Source organism: Engystomops pustulosus, chromosome 6 (genome assembly GCF_040894005.1).
Source record: "Engystomops pustulosus chromosome 6, aEngPut4.maternal, whole genome shotgun sequence".
Lineage (NCBI taxonomy): Eukaryota > Metazoa > Chordata > Amphibia > Anura > Leptodactylidae > Engystomops > Engystomops pustulosus.
In genome coordinates this window covers 15,565,771-15,581,480 of record NC_092416.1, presented here as the reverse complement: position 1 = coordinate 15,581,480, position 15,710 = coordinate 15,565,771, and the positions used below count along the sequence as shown (strand labels likewise).

General features: G+C 46.1%; 1 long non-coding RNA gene across 1 annotated transcript; it reads right to left on the bottom strand.

Moving 5' to 3' along the window:
* Positions 1-10,984: 10,984 nt before the first annotated feature.
* On the bottom strand, positions 10,985-15,710 carry LOC140065494 (uncharacterized). Its single transcript, XR_011847937.1, has 3 exons — positions 15,569-15,710; positions 13,956-14,096; positions 10,985-11,337 (listed from the first exon to the last, which is right to left on the bottom strand). It is a non-coding gene; the product is annotated as an uncharacterized lncRNA (long non-coding RNA).

Genomic DNA, 15,710 nt, shown 5'->3' with positions numbered 1-15,710 from the left:
GGAGGAAATGGACAGTCAGGCCAGTGAGGGGAGTGAATTCTTACGCGTTGGTACTCTGGCTCATATGGCAGATTTCATGCTAGGCTGCCTATCCCGTGACCCTCGCGTTCAAAGAATTTATTCCAGCACCGATTACTGGGTATTCACTATCCTGGACCCACGGTACAAGCAAAATCTTTCCACTCTCATCCCTGGAGAGGAAAGGAGTGTGAGAATGCATGAATACCAGCAGGCCCTGGTGCACAAGCTGAAACAGTATTTCCCTTCTGACAGCGCTAGCGGCAGAGTGCGTAGTTCTGCGGGACAAGTAGCGAGGGAGAGTAGGCGAGCAGGCAGCTTGTCCAGCACTGGCAAGGGTATGCTTTACAAGGATTTTGCCAGCTTTATGTCACCCCCGCAAGACACTGTCACCTGTCCCCAGTCTCGGCAGAGTAGGGCTGATCTTTACAGAAAGATGGTGAGGGAGTACGTAGCTGACCATACCATCGTCCTAAATGATCACACAGCTCCCTACAACTACTGGGTTTCAAAGCTGGACATGTGGCACGAACTGGCGCTGTACGCCTTGGAGGTTCTTGCCTGCCCTGCCGCTAGCGTGTTGTCCGAGCGGGTTTTCAGTGCAGCTGGTGGCATCATCACCGATAAGCGTACACGCCTGTCGACTGACAGCGCTGACAGGCTGACGCTTATTAAGATGAATAAAGCCTGGATTTCTCATCATTTCCAATCTCCACCAGGTGAAGGAAGCTCAACCTGAATAATTTATGCACTCCTCCTCCTCCTCATTTTCCTCCTTCTCCTCCTCTTTGTACACTAAAGCAGAGGAAACTGGCTATTTTTTGACAGGGCCCACTGGCTCTAGCTATAGTACTTTATGCATTTAATTTTTCTGGAGGGCCACCTACCCGGTCCTCTGTTTTAAACAATTTTTGGGAGTGCCACATACAGGCACTCAATCTATTCAATTTTTCTCGAGGGCCACCTACCTGCTCCTCTGGTTTGAAAACTTTTTTGGACTGCCACATACAGGCACTCAATCTATTTCATTTTTCTGGAGGGCCACCTACCTGCTCCTCTGGTTTGAAAACTTTTTTGGACTGCCACATACAGGCACTCAATCTATTTCATTTTTCTGCAGGGCCACCTACCTGCTCCTCTGGTTTGAAAACTTTTTTGGACTGCCACATACAGGCACTCAATCTATTCAATTTTTCTGGAGGGCCACCTACCTGCTCCTCTGGTTTGAAAACTTTTTTGGACTGCCACATACAGGCACTCAATCTATTTCATTTTTCTGGAGGGCCACCTACCTGCTCCTCTGGTTTGAAAACTTTTTTGGACTGCCACATACAGGCACTCAATCTATTCAATTTTTCTGGAGGGCCACCTACCTGCTCCTCTGGTTTGAAAACTTTTTTGGACTGCCACATACAGGCACTCAATCTATTCAATTTTTCTGGAGGGCCACCTACCTGCTCCTCTGGTTTGAAAACTTTTTTGGACTGCCACATACAGGCACTCAATCTATTTCATTTTTCTGGAGGGCCACCTACCTGCTCCTCTGGTTTGAAAACTTTTTTGGACTGCCACATACAGGCACTATCCAAATTAAATTGTCTCCATAGCAGCCTCCACACGTTGTCTCCATTGCTACCTCTAAAAGTCGTCCATATAGCTGCCTCCATACATCGTCCCCTTATCAAACGAGGTGTGTCAGGCAGAAATTTGGGTTGTTTTCATGGATTCCACATCAAAGTTGCTAACTTTGTCGCCACCCTGCTGTGTTATCCACAAAATATACTGGCAAACTTTTACCATTTACGGATATTATTTCAGCGCTTCTTGCGCATCTGTTTACATACCCCTCACCCGCCATATCCCAAACTTATAAGAACGCTACTACACTTAACTTGGTGCAGGCTGGGACCGAGTCTGACCCTGGGGCTGGTCATATACTGCCGACGCAGAGGATTGCGGGGCCTACCTCGGTCCAGGTCTCAAATGCCTACTATACCTCCTCCTCCTCCCACCCCTCCTCCACCTCCCTCTCCTCCGAATTACCATCCGTGGGCATGGCGCCATCAGTCGGTAGCTCTAGGCACAGCAGCAGTGCCGTCGCTAAGCGACAGCAGGCGGTGCTCAAACTGCTGAGCCTAGGCGATAAAAGGCACACCGCCCAAGAGCTATTACAGGGCATTCCACATCAAACTTGTTAACTTTGTCGCCACCCTGCTGTGTAATCCACAAAATATACTGGCAAACTTTTATCATTTACCGATATTATTTCAGCGCTTCTTGCGCATCTGTTTACATTCCCCTCACCCGCCATATCCCAAACTTATAAGAACGCTACTACACTTGATCTTATACAAAAGGTTCTTAGAAGTGCTGTTTGGGGAGTAGCCTAGAGACAGGGGCTTGGATTGGCGAAAGCTCGCCTGGAAGCGGAGCGCCTGCTCCATCCCAAGATCCAACTAACATAGTTTTAACTGCAGCACCTTTAATCTACTACTAGTTCACTGCCTCCATAATAATAATAATAATAATAATCTTTATTTATATAGCGCCATCATATTCCGTAGCGCTTTACAAATCATAGGAAACAAATACAAATGTAATGTAACAGAGCACAACATTTGTATGGAACAACAGGAGTGAGGTCCCTGCTCGCCAGAGCTTACGGTTTATGAAGATGATGAGGTAACACGAGGTAAAAGAATATTTAATGGTCAAGCCATTCTTCTTAGGGAATAGAACAAAATATAATAAATGGAATTGCTGTCGCTTGAACCACTCAGCCGTCATCTTATATACCAGGTCCAGGGTGAATGGGACTGCAGAGAAGTCTGGTGCCTGTTGGTTGCTGGATAACAGATGGGAGGACGACACAGGACGGGTTAGTAGAAGAGTTAAAACTTCATGTAGTTAATGAGTGTTATAGGCTTGCCTAAAGAAATGGGTTTTAAGAGCACGTTTGAAACTTTGGAGGTTAGGTATTAGTCTGATAGTCCGGGGCAGAGCATTCCATAGAATTGGTGCAGCTCTAGAGAAGTCTTGGAGACGCGAGTGGGAGGTCCGCACTAGGGTAGAGGTTAATCTAAGATCACTGGCGGATCTAAGAGCACGGGTTGGGCGATAGACTGAGATAAGAGAGGAGAGGTAGGGGGGTGCAGCATTATACAGAGCTTTATGGATGAGGGTTATTATTTTAAACTGTATTCGAAAGGAGACTGGCAGCCAGTGCAGCGACTGGCATGAACTGTAGGCATACATGGTCCCCTTATCAAACGAGCTGTGTCAGGCAGAATTTTGGGTTGTTTTCATGGCTTCCACAACAAACTTGTTAACTTTGTCGCCACCCTGCTGTGTAATCCACAAAATATACTGGCAAACTTTTATCATTTACCAATATTATTTCAGCGCTTCTTGCGCATCTGTTTACATTCCCCTCACCCGCCATATCCTAAACTTATAAGAACGCTATGTAGGGATCTTCCCGGGGGATGGTGTGTTAGGACACAGTTCACAGCAGACGTAGATGTATAAAAGATCAACTTGGCGTTTATTTTTAGCATAAACAGTCCAGCAAACATAAATACAGCAGCACCGTGCTTTTAAAAGTTCAAACAAAAGACCTACCCGTCTGGGCGCTTACTAACAGGTTGTCTCACCTATCTAACACTCGTAAACACAGCGGCCGCATAGACAGGAAGATGCAGGGCTCCTCCAAACCCACATAGGCTGTTTCCTGGCTGAGAGCCCAGACCTGCAAGCTTTGGAAAGCTTTTACCTTCACAGGCTGATTAGGAGCAGAGCTCACCTGATCCAAAACCCGAACTGGATCGAGGGGAGGGAGTGGCAAGTCCCACTACCAAACCTACCTGCCACTCCATGTAAATCCAGGCCCGGCAAGATTAAACAACAACTCAGCAGCATAATACTGCTGAGCAACAGATCAATCCTGGACTTACCATCTCACACTACGTAGCAACCTAGGTGAGATGTACACCCCCTCGAGCACTTCTCCAGTGAGATGTCTACATATCCCCCCCCTCTTTTTCAGACCGGAGGGCTTAGCATTTTGTCCCCACAGACAATGTACCCTTGACAGTGCATCAGCATTCGCCTGTAATTTCCCTGGTCTGTGTTCCACAGTGAAATTGAAATTTTGTAGGGACAGAAACCATCTAGTCACCCTTGCATTTTTCTCCTTGTTTAGTTTCATCCATGTTAGGGGGGCATGGTCTGTCACTAACTTGAATTTCCTGCCTAGCAAGTAATACTTCAGGGATTCTAGGGCCCACTTCACTGCCAGACATTCACGCTCCACAATAGCATAATTCTTCTCGGCCGGGGTTAACTTCCTACTCAAGTACATCACCGGATGCTCCTCACCATTCACCACCTGTGAGAGAACTGCACCTAACCCTGTGTTAGAGGCATCTGTCTGGACCAGAAATTCTCGCCTGAAATCGGGGGTAACTAGCACAGGTTGTTGGCACAGAGAAGACTTAAGGCTTTGGAAAGCCTTCTCGGCCTCTGGAGTCCACGTCACCATTGCTGACTTTCCGCCCTTTGTCAAGTCAGTTAGCGGGGCTGCAATTGAGGCAAAGTTCGGCACAAACCTACGGTAATAGCCCGTAATACCCAGGAAAGCTCTGACCTGTTTCTTTGACAGGGGTCTAGGCCAATTCTGTATTGCCTCAATTTTATTTAACTGTGGCTTAATCAAACCCCTCCCAATAATGTAACCCAGGTACTTGGCCTCTTCTAGGGCTAGTGCACACTTCTCGGCATTTATGGTCAACCCTGCATCACTTATGGCATTCAACACAACCTGTACCTTACAGAGGTGACTTTCCCAATCGGGACTAAAAATGACCACATCATCGAGGTAGGCAGCTGAATAATCACGATGTGGTCGCAGAATCAAGTCCATCAACCTCTGAAAAGTCGCAGGTGCTCCATGTAACCCGAATGGCATCACTACATACTGGAACAACCCCTCAGGGGTGGAGAATGCAGTTTTCTCTTTAGCCTCATCAGTAAGAGGAATCTGCCAGTAGCCCTTTGTGAGATCGAGGGTGGTTATGTACCTGGCATTACCCATCTTTTCAATCAGCTCATCTACCCTGGGCATAGGATAAGCATCGAACTTGGAGATCTCATTCAACCTTCTGAAATCGTTACAGAACCTCCAAGTTCCATTGGGCTTTGGGATTAGCACAATCGGACTGGACCATTCACTCTGTGAAACTTCAATCACTCCTAGGTCAAGCATACGTTTCACCTCAGCAGACACTGCCTCTCTGCGTGCTTCTGGTATCCTATAGGGCTTGAGGTTTACTCTGCTTCTAGGCCCAGTTTCAATGTGATGACGGATGAGGTGTGTACGCCCTGGAAGGTCAGAAAACTTGTCTTTGTTTTTCTGCAAAAACTCCTTAGCCTCCTGTTTCTGTGACCCTGATAGGGTATCACCAACCTTGACCGAAGGGATTGGTTGTGACAAATTATTACCAGGATTTGTTGCCACCAAGGATTCCCTGTCTTTCCAGGATTTGATCAAGTTTATGTGATAAACTTGGAAAGGCTTCCTTCTACCTGGTTGGTGCACCTTATAGTTTACCTCACTGACCTTTTCAACAATTTCATAGGGACCTTGCCACTTCGCTAGGAATTTACTCTCTATAGTGGGAACTAGTATGAGAACCCTGTCACCTGGGTTAAATGTCCTGATTCTCGCAGAACGGTTGTAAATTCTACTTTGGCTCTCTTGCGCCCTCTGGAGGTGTTCCCTTACTAGGGGCATTACAGTGGCTATACGGTCCTGCATTTGTGCTACATGCTCGATAACACTTTTGTATGGGGTGGACTCACTCTCCCATGTCTCCTTTGCAATATCTAATAGACCCCTAGGGTGACGACCATAGACCAACTCAAAGGGAGAGAACCCTGTGGACGCTTGGGGAACTTCCCTCACAGCAAACATCAGGTAAGGTAACAAGTGATCCCAATCACGACCATCTTTTTCTACCACTTTCTTCAACATATGTTTGAGGGTTTTATTAAACCTCTCCACCAATCCGTCTGTCTGGGGGTGATATACAGAGGTGCGTATAGGTGTGATTTTAAATAGCTTACATAGCTCCTTCATCACCTTAGACATAAAGGGCGTACCTTGGTCAGTCAGGATTTCTTTGGGGATCCCAGTCCTAGAGAACATATAAAACAGCTCCCGGGCAATTGTTTTAGATGCAGTGTTTCTTAAGGGCACAGCCTCAGGATAGCGGGTCGCATAGTCTAAGACAACCAAAATGTACTGGTGTCCTCTAGCCGATTTTACAATGGGACCCACTAAATCCATGGCAATACGCTCAAAAGGCACCTCTATAATGGGGAGCGACACCAAAGGACTACGAAAATGTGACACTGGGGCGCTAAGCTGACATGTGGGGCATGACTCGCAGTATTTTTTAATGTCATCATAAATTGCAGGCCAATAAAACCTCTGGAGGACTCTCTCCCGCGTTTTTTCAGTCCCCAAGTGTCCCCCAAGAACATGGTTATGTGCCATGTCAAGCACCTGACGCCGGTACGGCTTAGGGACCAGAAGCTGTTCCACAATTTCATCATTAATTTTAGTGACTCTATAGAAGAAATCATTAGTCACGGAAAAATGTGGAAATTTATTCTCAGCATCTGGTTCCTGAGGTACCCCATTCAAAACAGTAACCTGCTCTCTCGCATTTTTAAGAGTGGGATCCTGCAACTGTGCAGTCCCAAAATTAACCCTAGACACCTCTAAGTCTGGTATATTTTGCTCAGTGGGAGGAGCTTCCTCCTCCTCTCCAGCCAGGACCTGTAAAGGAAAAGCATCACTTTCATCCTGCACAGTTTTATCATTTACAGTGGGTAATGCAACAACCTTAGGGGTATTCTCACTCCTTTCGGGGGTTTTTCTTTTTCCCCATAAAGCCCAGAACAACGGAAAATCTCGTCCCAATATTACATTATGCATGAGGTTTTTAACCACACCCACTTCATACTGTACGGAGCCTAGTTCAGTCCCGACTTTAGCCAGCACTATAGGGTAAACTTTTGTATCACCATGTATGCAAACCACACTCATGTGTTTTTTTGACCCAAAGTCCCCAGCCACCAGGCTGGCATGCACCAAGGTTACAAGGCTTCCTGAGTCCAGCAACGCCTTAACAGGGAAGTCATTAATGGTAATGTTGCAGACTTGCGGTTCAGTCTCTAGTCCAGGAACTGCAACACAAGATGGTTCCGCAAATAGCGACTGACGCCGGCTAGCGTCACACTCCATTGGCTCAGAGGTAAGGGGGCAATGGGCAGACACGTGTCCCACCTCATGGCATCTCCAGCACTTGATAGGGCCTGGTCTCCCTGGCAGGGAGTCCTTTTTAGGGCCACTTGGCCACCCGGGACCATCGCCAGTCTTTTGCCCCTGAGATACCTCTTGAGCCCTTTTCCCTCGATCAGCACCCCTCCACACTCCCCCAATCGATGGAAGTCTCTTACCAGGTGACGGCACAGACCTGGCACTCCGGGGAGGTGAAGAAGCTGCAGGAACATCACGGAGGTAGTCCTCAGTCGCTTGGAACCTCTCCACAAGGTTGACAAGTTCGTCTGCATTCTTAGGATCACCTTGTCCCACCCAGCGTTGCAGGTCAGCAGGCAGTGCTCGGAGGTAGCGATCCATCACGACCCTCTCTAGGATCTGTGCAGGAGTAGAGGTGTCTGGCTCCAACCACTTTCTTGCCAAATGGATCAGGTCATACATCTGGGACCTCGCAGATTTGTCCAGACTGTAGTTCCAGTTGCGTACCCTCCGGGCACGGACAGCAGCGGTAACTCCTAGTCGGGCAAGTATCTCTGCTTTTAGCCGAGTATAGTCCTTGACCTCCTGCTCACTGAGGTCATAGTAGGCCTTTTGAGGTTCACCTGTTAAATAGGGCGCAATGACCTCTGCCCACTCAGCAGCTGGTAGCTTCTCTCGCTCAGCCACACGCTCAAAGACAGTTAGGTAGGCCTCAACATCGTCCTCAGCAGTCATCTTTTGCAGCGCTCGCTGCACAGCCCGTCTCACATAAAAAGTCTCTGGAGCGGCTGCCACCGCTGGCTGTGGATTAGCCTCTGCAGACGCCTCTTGCTTAGCTATCAGGAGCTCGATGAGTTTCTGTTGTTGAGCCATTGCTTGTTCATGGCGCAGGTTAGCCGCTGTCTGAGCCTGCTGCTGTTGCAAATTCACTTGCATAAACTGCTTCCACATCTCCTCCATGGCGCTTGTCTGTTTTTGGAGTGAAGTAGCAGTCTTCACCCAGGACATAAGCAGCTGTAGCCAAGTTGATACACACCGTTGCCCCTAGCAACCGTTTTTGCCCGCTCCGCAGCACCAATTGTAGGGATCTTCCCGGGGGATGGTGTGTTAGGACACAGTTCACAGCAGACGTAGATGTATAAAAGATCAACTTGGCGTTTATTTTTAGCATAAACAGTCCAGCAAACATAAATACAGCAGCACCGTGCTTTTAAAAGTTCAAACAAAAGACCTACCCGTCTGGGCGCTTACTAACAGGTTGTCTCACCTATCTAACACTCGTAAACACAGCGGCCGCATAGACAGGAAGATGCAGGGCTCCTCCAAACCCACATAGGCTGTTTCCTGGCTGAGAGCCCAGACCTGCAAGCTTTGGAAAGCTTTTACCTTCACAGGCTGATTAGGAGCAGAGCTCACCTGATCCAAAACCCGAACTGGATCGAGGGGAGGGAGTGGCAAGTCCCACTACCAAACCTACCTGCCACTCCATGTAAATCCAGGCCCGGCAAGATTAAACAACAACTCAGCAGCATAATACTGCTGAGCAACAGATCAATCCTGGACTTACCATCTCACACTACGTAGCAACCTAGGTGAGATGTACACCCCCTCGAGCACTTCTCCAGTGAGATGTCTACAGCTACTACACTTGATCTTATACAAAAGGTTCTTAGAAGTGCTGTTTGGGGAGTAGCCTAGAGACACGGGCTTGGATTGGCGAAAGCTCGCCTGGCAGCGGAGCGCCAGCTCCATGCCAAGATCCAACTAACATAGTTTTAACTGCAGCACCTTTAATCTTCTACTAGTTCACTGCCTCCATACATGGTCCCCTTATCAAACGAGCTGTGTCAGGCAGAATTTTGGGTTGTTTTCATGGCTTTCATGTTAACTTTGTTGCCACCCTGCTGTGTAATCCACAAAATATACTGGCAAACTTTTATCATGTACCGATATTATTTGAGCGCTTCTTGCTCACCTCCTTTGGTTCCTCTCTGCCACCCATTGGTTTGAAGCCTGAGTCCATTTAGGGTATGTCGCCATGCCACTCTCTAGCCTGCCGCTGCTGCCGCTGCCTCTGCATGAAGTCCCCTATAGTGTCAGGGTCAATTATTGGATGTTTTAGATGCTATCTAGCTTCATTCTGTCACTCTGTCATGGCCATGCTGTTGCCCATAATTTTGGCATAATGGTGTGATTAAGCAGCCTCAGAGGCATCCATGCATGCTGCCCCTGCTGTTTCCTGTCCATTTCCGTGGTGTTTCCATCCTTTTCTGAGGTTCCCAGGTGTTTGGCCAAGCTTCCCTGTGCAGAGCCTTGGTCCCCTTGAAAAAGGCTCGAGTCTCCCATTGACTTCAATGGGGCTCGTTATTCGAGACGAGCACTCGAGCATCGGGAAAAGTTCGTCTCGAATAACGAGTACCCGAGCATTTTAGTGCTCGCTCATCTCTAATTATAAAACTTACATACATTTGGTATCCCCGTGATTGTACTGACTCAAAGTAAAAAGTAGACATGTCATCTGGGGCGCACAGTGGAAGTTGTAAAAATCAAACCCACAAGAAAATGGCCCTTTTTTTTTTTACCAATTTTACTGCATTTGGAATTTTTTTCCTGCTTCATAGTGTCATCCCTATGAAGTGCGATTTGTTACACAGAAAAAAAGCAATCACAGAGCTCTTGTTACCCTGTTAATGTCTCTGTGCTAGCAGTTGCTATGTTCTGTTGTATGGAGTGTATGCACTTATTTTGCATTCTGTCTTGCACTAGTCTGAATGTTGCCCTATTTCACTCCTTATTGTCGTAAATAAATTTCACCACATCCTTCTGTCTCCTGCTGATTTTGTTCTAGGCTGCAGAAGGATAAGTTAGAAGTGATGGACAGATGTCTTCTCCATTCAAAGTCCTCCCTTACTCTTTTTATTTAGATGTTAGGAGAACAGGTCCAATCATCCTGGACTAAGACTCTTATATCCCATAAGAAGTTAATTTACCCTCTTCTTATCTTTTGGGATAAGTCTTCTCTGGAGCTCACTAGAATATGCCATATACAGAAAGTATGTTACATACATGATAAAGTGTGTCTATCATGCAATTTGGTGGGAGGACAACCCAAAAACTGAACGGCTGCTTTAGCTATCAAAGACAGAACATCAATAACCAAGACACAAAACTGCGAAGGATCTTATTTGACCATTACCTTACTGATCATGTTCCCGAAATGTCCAAAATCATTTTGAGGCTCAAAAGAAAAAAATTTAATGGATTTACAAATTAAAAACTTTGAATCCTAACATATGCAATGAATTCTCTGAAATTATATTTTATTAACTCAGAGAATCTAGAATACTTATCCAAGAAAAAAAATAACCTGTTTGGGGTCTTTTGGCCCAAAGAGTGTACTATTTTCAAAAATCATGATAAAACAAGCACTGACCTCGGGTGTTACCGGTGGGTGTTTGGGGCAAACACCCACCTTGTATGGAGAGGGCCAAGCCCATGAGTCCTCACTATACACCAGCAGCCGGCATGTGACGTAATAATAGACACCCTGTGCTCACCGCATGGTACCCGAGTGCCATAGACTTCTATTATGGCCACAATAATGGCTATAGGGGGAAAGAATAGTTAGAATGTTATTTTAAGGAATTGTGGTTGGGGGGTCATATAAGCATTTTTAATAAATTAACATTGCAACCAGTTTTAGGAAATAATAAAAAAGTTTTGTGTATGTAAACATTTTAAGTAGAGTTGATTTTTATTGTCTTAAATTACAAAAAATCTGAATTGGTCTTGTTCATCCAAGAATAAATCTCAGGAGAAGATCTTCATCAGTAAAAGACTGACGATGGCCGGAGTTAGGACAACTTTATGGACACTTATTCCAGCATCGGTGCAAATAAACTTAACTTCGGTTGTAGATCTTCCATCAGTTTTGGTCTGGCCACCAAGATCACAGACGGATTTTGTTGAGCATCCCCGGAGGGCATTTTTTAGTCCTGCAACAATACACATGAACTATATCACCTTACATAATATTTGATCTTAAATATAAAAGGTGTCTCATCCAGTGAGCCTTCTGAATACATTCTTATCACACCAAGATGTTCAGGAATGTTGGAAAGCAAGAAAGGGTTGACCAAAGGCATGAAGGAATCGGGCTCATTTACTAAGGGTCGCGCCACTCACTTTCGTCAGACTGTGCACCTTTTTAGGGGATTACACGGCTTGGACAGTATTGAACAAGTGTTTGCACCAGGATTTTGCCACACACAATCCATTTTTGGCACAGCTCCGCCGCTTCCATGCAACAGAAATAGGGGGGCGGGCCGTTGGACAATCCGATTGATTCCAACTGAGCGCTGGATTTAATATTCAAATTGTGTTGCAAGCCCAAGCCCTTAGATGCACCGCTAAAAAGATGGCGAACTCTGTCGTACCTGAGCGGGTAAATAAATGTGCCCCACTGTGTGCACAAAAGTAAAACCTACACATTACAACTTTAGGAGTTTTTATAATATGACCCCATTCTAAATATGTAGCTTGAATATGTAGTTGGTTCCCAATTGCATTCAGATTTAGGAGGGTGACTTTAGGAATTGCCCATTCATCCATAAGAACAGTTGTGGATCATGGAAGAGAGGGCCTGGCTCACAATCTTTGTTTTAGTAAATTCCAAAGATGTTTAACAGGGTTGGGGCTAGGGGTCTCTGTTCCCCTCCACCCAAGACCTTCCCCAACTATGGTGGAGATTTACTAAACCATGTCCAACAGTTGTTCTGGTGTTTCAGCTGATATCAAGATGTTTGTGCCCGCTTGCCACTTTGGGTATGTGGGAGAATGGAGCCAAAAAGGTAAGCCGAAATTACTAAAGTCTCTGCCAGAAATGGTGGAGATTACTACTGAATTTTAGACCAGTTTCCCTTTGTATGAAACAGTTGAACCGGGCGGAAATCGGGAGACCAGTGGACCACCCTTTTGGATTTACAAAGAGGCCGGAGGGTGGAACGCTTGAGGGAGGGACAAATAAGGCTGGCATTTAAAAATTTGGTTTTAGTTTTAGTTTTAGTCAATCAATCAGTTTTAGATATTTATAAGGACTTTTGCACCACGCCAGTGACATAGAAGCCCTGAAATAATAGCAAATGCTAGCTTATTGTGAAGGGACATGAAGGAAGGCGTGGCCTAAAAGAATATCATATGCTGGAGCTCATGTGCTAAATACCCCCTATATCTTTTGAACGTTTTGCTTTGAGCAATTTGGCACTTACTAGACTTACTAGAACAGATAAGGAATTTCACAAAACTTTGCCCATGAAATAGATTGTGCTTTCCCGTTATTAAAACTAATGGACCTAGGACAACCCCTAAAAATACCACCATATCATTGTTTCTCTCCATAAACTAAAGGTGAGCCATAGAACTTTAGGAGGGAAGATTTTGATTACATTATTCTCATGTCCCCGTCAATTTGACAAGTTCATGATCCGGTACCAGAACAGTGAAACACCTCACAAATTACCCTGTTTTTGAAAATACACCTCCACAGAAGTTTCATAGAATAGCATGGGCTCATAGGAGTTACATTTATTTTTACAAAAACATTTGTTTCGTCCCCAATTGTTACTTTTAAAAAGGGTTACACAAAAATGCACCCTATACATTGTTACCCTGTTTCTCTAGAATGCATTAATATCCCACACATGGTTACAAACTTCTGTAGGGTTGCACTGCATGGCTCTGAAGGGAAGGAGCGAGTATGGCGTGTTTTTTAATTTATTTTTCACAGTATTCATCTTATAGGTTCAGTAATGAGTCACATGACGTCATCAAGAGACAACTATCCTGGGATAGTGTCAGGATTCTGGGGTAGTGGACCACCGTGGATGATGACAAAAGTGGCATTCGGTTTTCACCAAAGCCTGCCCCAAAGCGGGTTGGTCCTGCTGAGGTCATTCCACAGGTGCGACTTGTCCACAGTGGAGAGGTACAGAGTCAGCTGGCAATCTTGTGGTCAGGGACAGGCAGTAGGTCGATGCAGCCAGCAATGGTTCCAAGTCAGGGATAGAGCAGGAGGTCAAGGCTGGCAGCGAGGGAGCAGAGTCGGGAACAGGTCCAGGGTCAGAACAGGAGGTCAATACACAGGTCACAGAATACATCTTTTTCAATGGCCTATAGCGCAGAGATCCGGCTGGGGATGATGGGAGAAGCTGGCTTTTAAGGATTCCCGGGAAGTTGCCAGTGCTAATTAGCGGTGCGCTGGTCCTTTAAATTTGCAAGTGCCGGCGTGCGTGCGCAATAGGGAGCGGGGACGCATGTCCTGGGCAGCCGGGACGGGAGCGGGAATGTGGAGAGGTAAGTGAGGTTGGGAAGGGCCGCCGCCACAGAGAGGGGCATGGGTGCGCCTGCGATCCAAGAAGGGGATCACAGGGGCACCTGTGACAGATAGATGGGGTTGCATATCCGCCACTGGCATTTAAAGGGTCCAACCAGTGTTACCAGTGGGGATGAGCATTGTGGAACCTTTCTGGGTCCACTCATTCCCAGATTATTTCCTATCCTACTCAAAAGTTTTTTTTTTTCGTAAAAAGCCCAACTGTAAATAAAAAAAAGTTACCTCCTTGTTTTATTCTCTGGAGGAGACACCGATCCTCTATTCCGGTGCATTGTACCGTTTCTGATGTGTAACACCAGTCAGAGTCAACAGTTACACAGTATCGGCAGACAAGTCCATTCTGGGTATTATTAATTTCTGGAACTAGAACCAAAAAGTGAGGGAGAAAAAGTGTTTTCATAACATTTTCAGCATAACAATGGATATGGAATTACATCTTTGTTAACCTTTAAAACGTTCATGGTACATGTATGACACAAACATGGACTAAGCCCCTCCATACAAGGAGGGTGCCTGCTGTATTATACATCCACAATGCCAGGCTGGTCATTTACCCATCCAATCATTCCCATTATATACTATACTACACCAAATCATTTATACATTTTCATACATGAGTATCTTCATGATACAAATTATTTGATCCATCCAATTCTATAAATACTACGGTAATCCGATATGGGAAATGAAAAGACGCCCCCTCCAGCAGGTTCTTTTCTATACATCGATGCTCCGGCATCAGCTCCGTGTCCCTGCGCTGTCAGTCACACATCATGATGTAAGCCGATCGCTGACATGCTAATGTGTGCACCTCCATCGGCACACACCATGATATCAGTGAGCGGCTGACATCATGGTGCCGACAAAGGACCGCACAGGGACAGGGAGCCGATGCCGGAGTATCGATGGACAGAACAGGACCCGCCAGGGGGGCGTCAGAAGGGGAGTACACATTTTTTTCCCTTATAGGCTGGGTATACATGCTATATACTGGGGGAGGTCTGCTGGCTGTATACTGGCAGAGCAGGGGCTGATGACTATATACTAGCGGCAGGGAAAGCAGACTATACTGTGGGGCGGCAGGAACTGTAGGCTATATACTGGGAGACAGGAAAAGCAGGCTCTATACTGATGGGGGCAAGGGCTTATGGCTATATACTAGGGGCAGGAGAAGCAGGCTATATACTGGGGGGCAGGAGCTGATGGCTATATGCTGGTGGCAGGGTCTGATGGCTATATACTAGGGGCAGGAGCTACAGGCTATATATAGTGGGTGGGAAGGAGCTTCAGGATATATACTGGGGGGCAGGGGGAAGCAGGCTATATACTGGGCAGCAGGGGCATGGCTGGCATGGCTGTCAGGCTATATAATAGGAGGCTGGCAGACTATATACTACAGGGGGCTGGCAGGCTATATACTACAGGGGCTGGCAGGCTATATACTACAGGGGCAGTCAGGCTATATGCTACAGGGTCTGGAAGGCTATATAATGCAGGGTCTGGCAGGCTATATACTAGGGGGACTTTGGCCAATGCATTTACCACACTTGGCTTATATGGTCAATAGTTTTTCCCAGTTTTTTGTGGTGAAATTAGGGGCCTCAGCTCATACTTGGGTTGGCTTATATTTGAGTATATATGGTACTATATTTGGTTATGTTAGTCCATTTTTTACACCCACGATAATAGTGATAAAGAGCAGTGAAGTGTCAACAACTAAGTAAAATCTAATTGGGCTGAGAAAGTAAAAAATGAGCTCCAAAGTCATTTTCTCACCTCGGGGTATAGTAAACTTTACATTTTTGTAGAGGAAAAGCTAAATATTAATGACTTACATTCAGGAATAGCCGGAACACAGTTATCAGCGTTACAACAGGAAGCGGCAATCTGGGATTTTCCTAGTGGTATGCCTATGATGCCAGTGAAGTTACATTCGGATTGGAGTGCACACGCCCTGACCACAGCATTGGTTTCAAA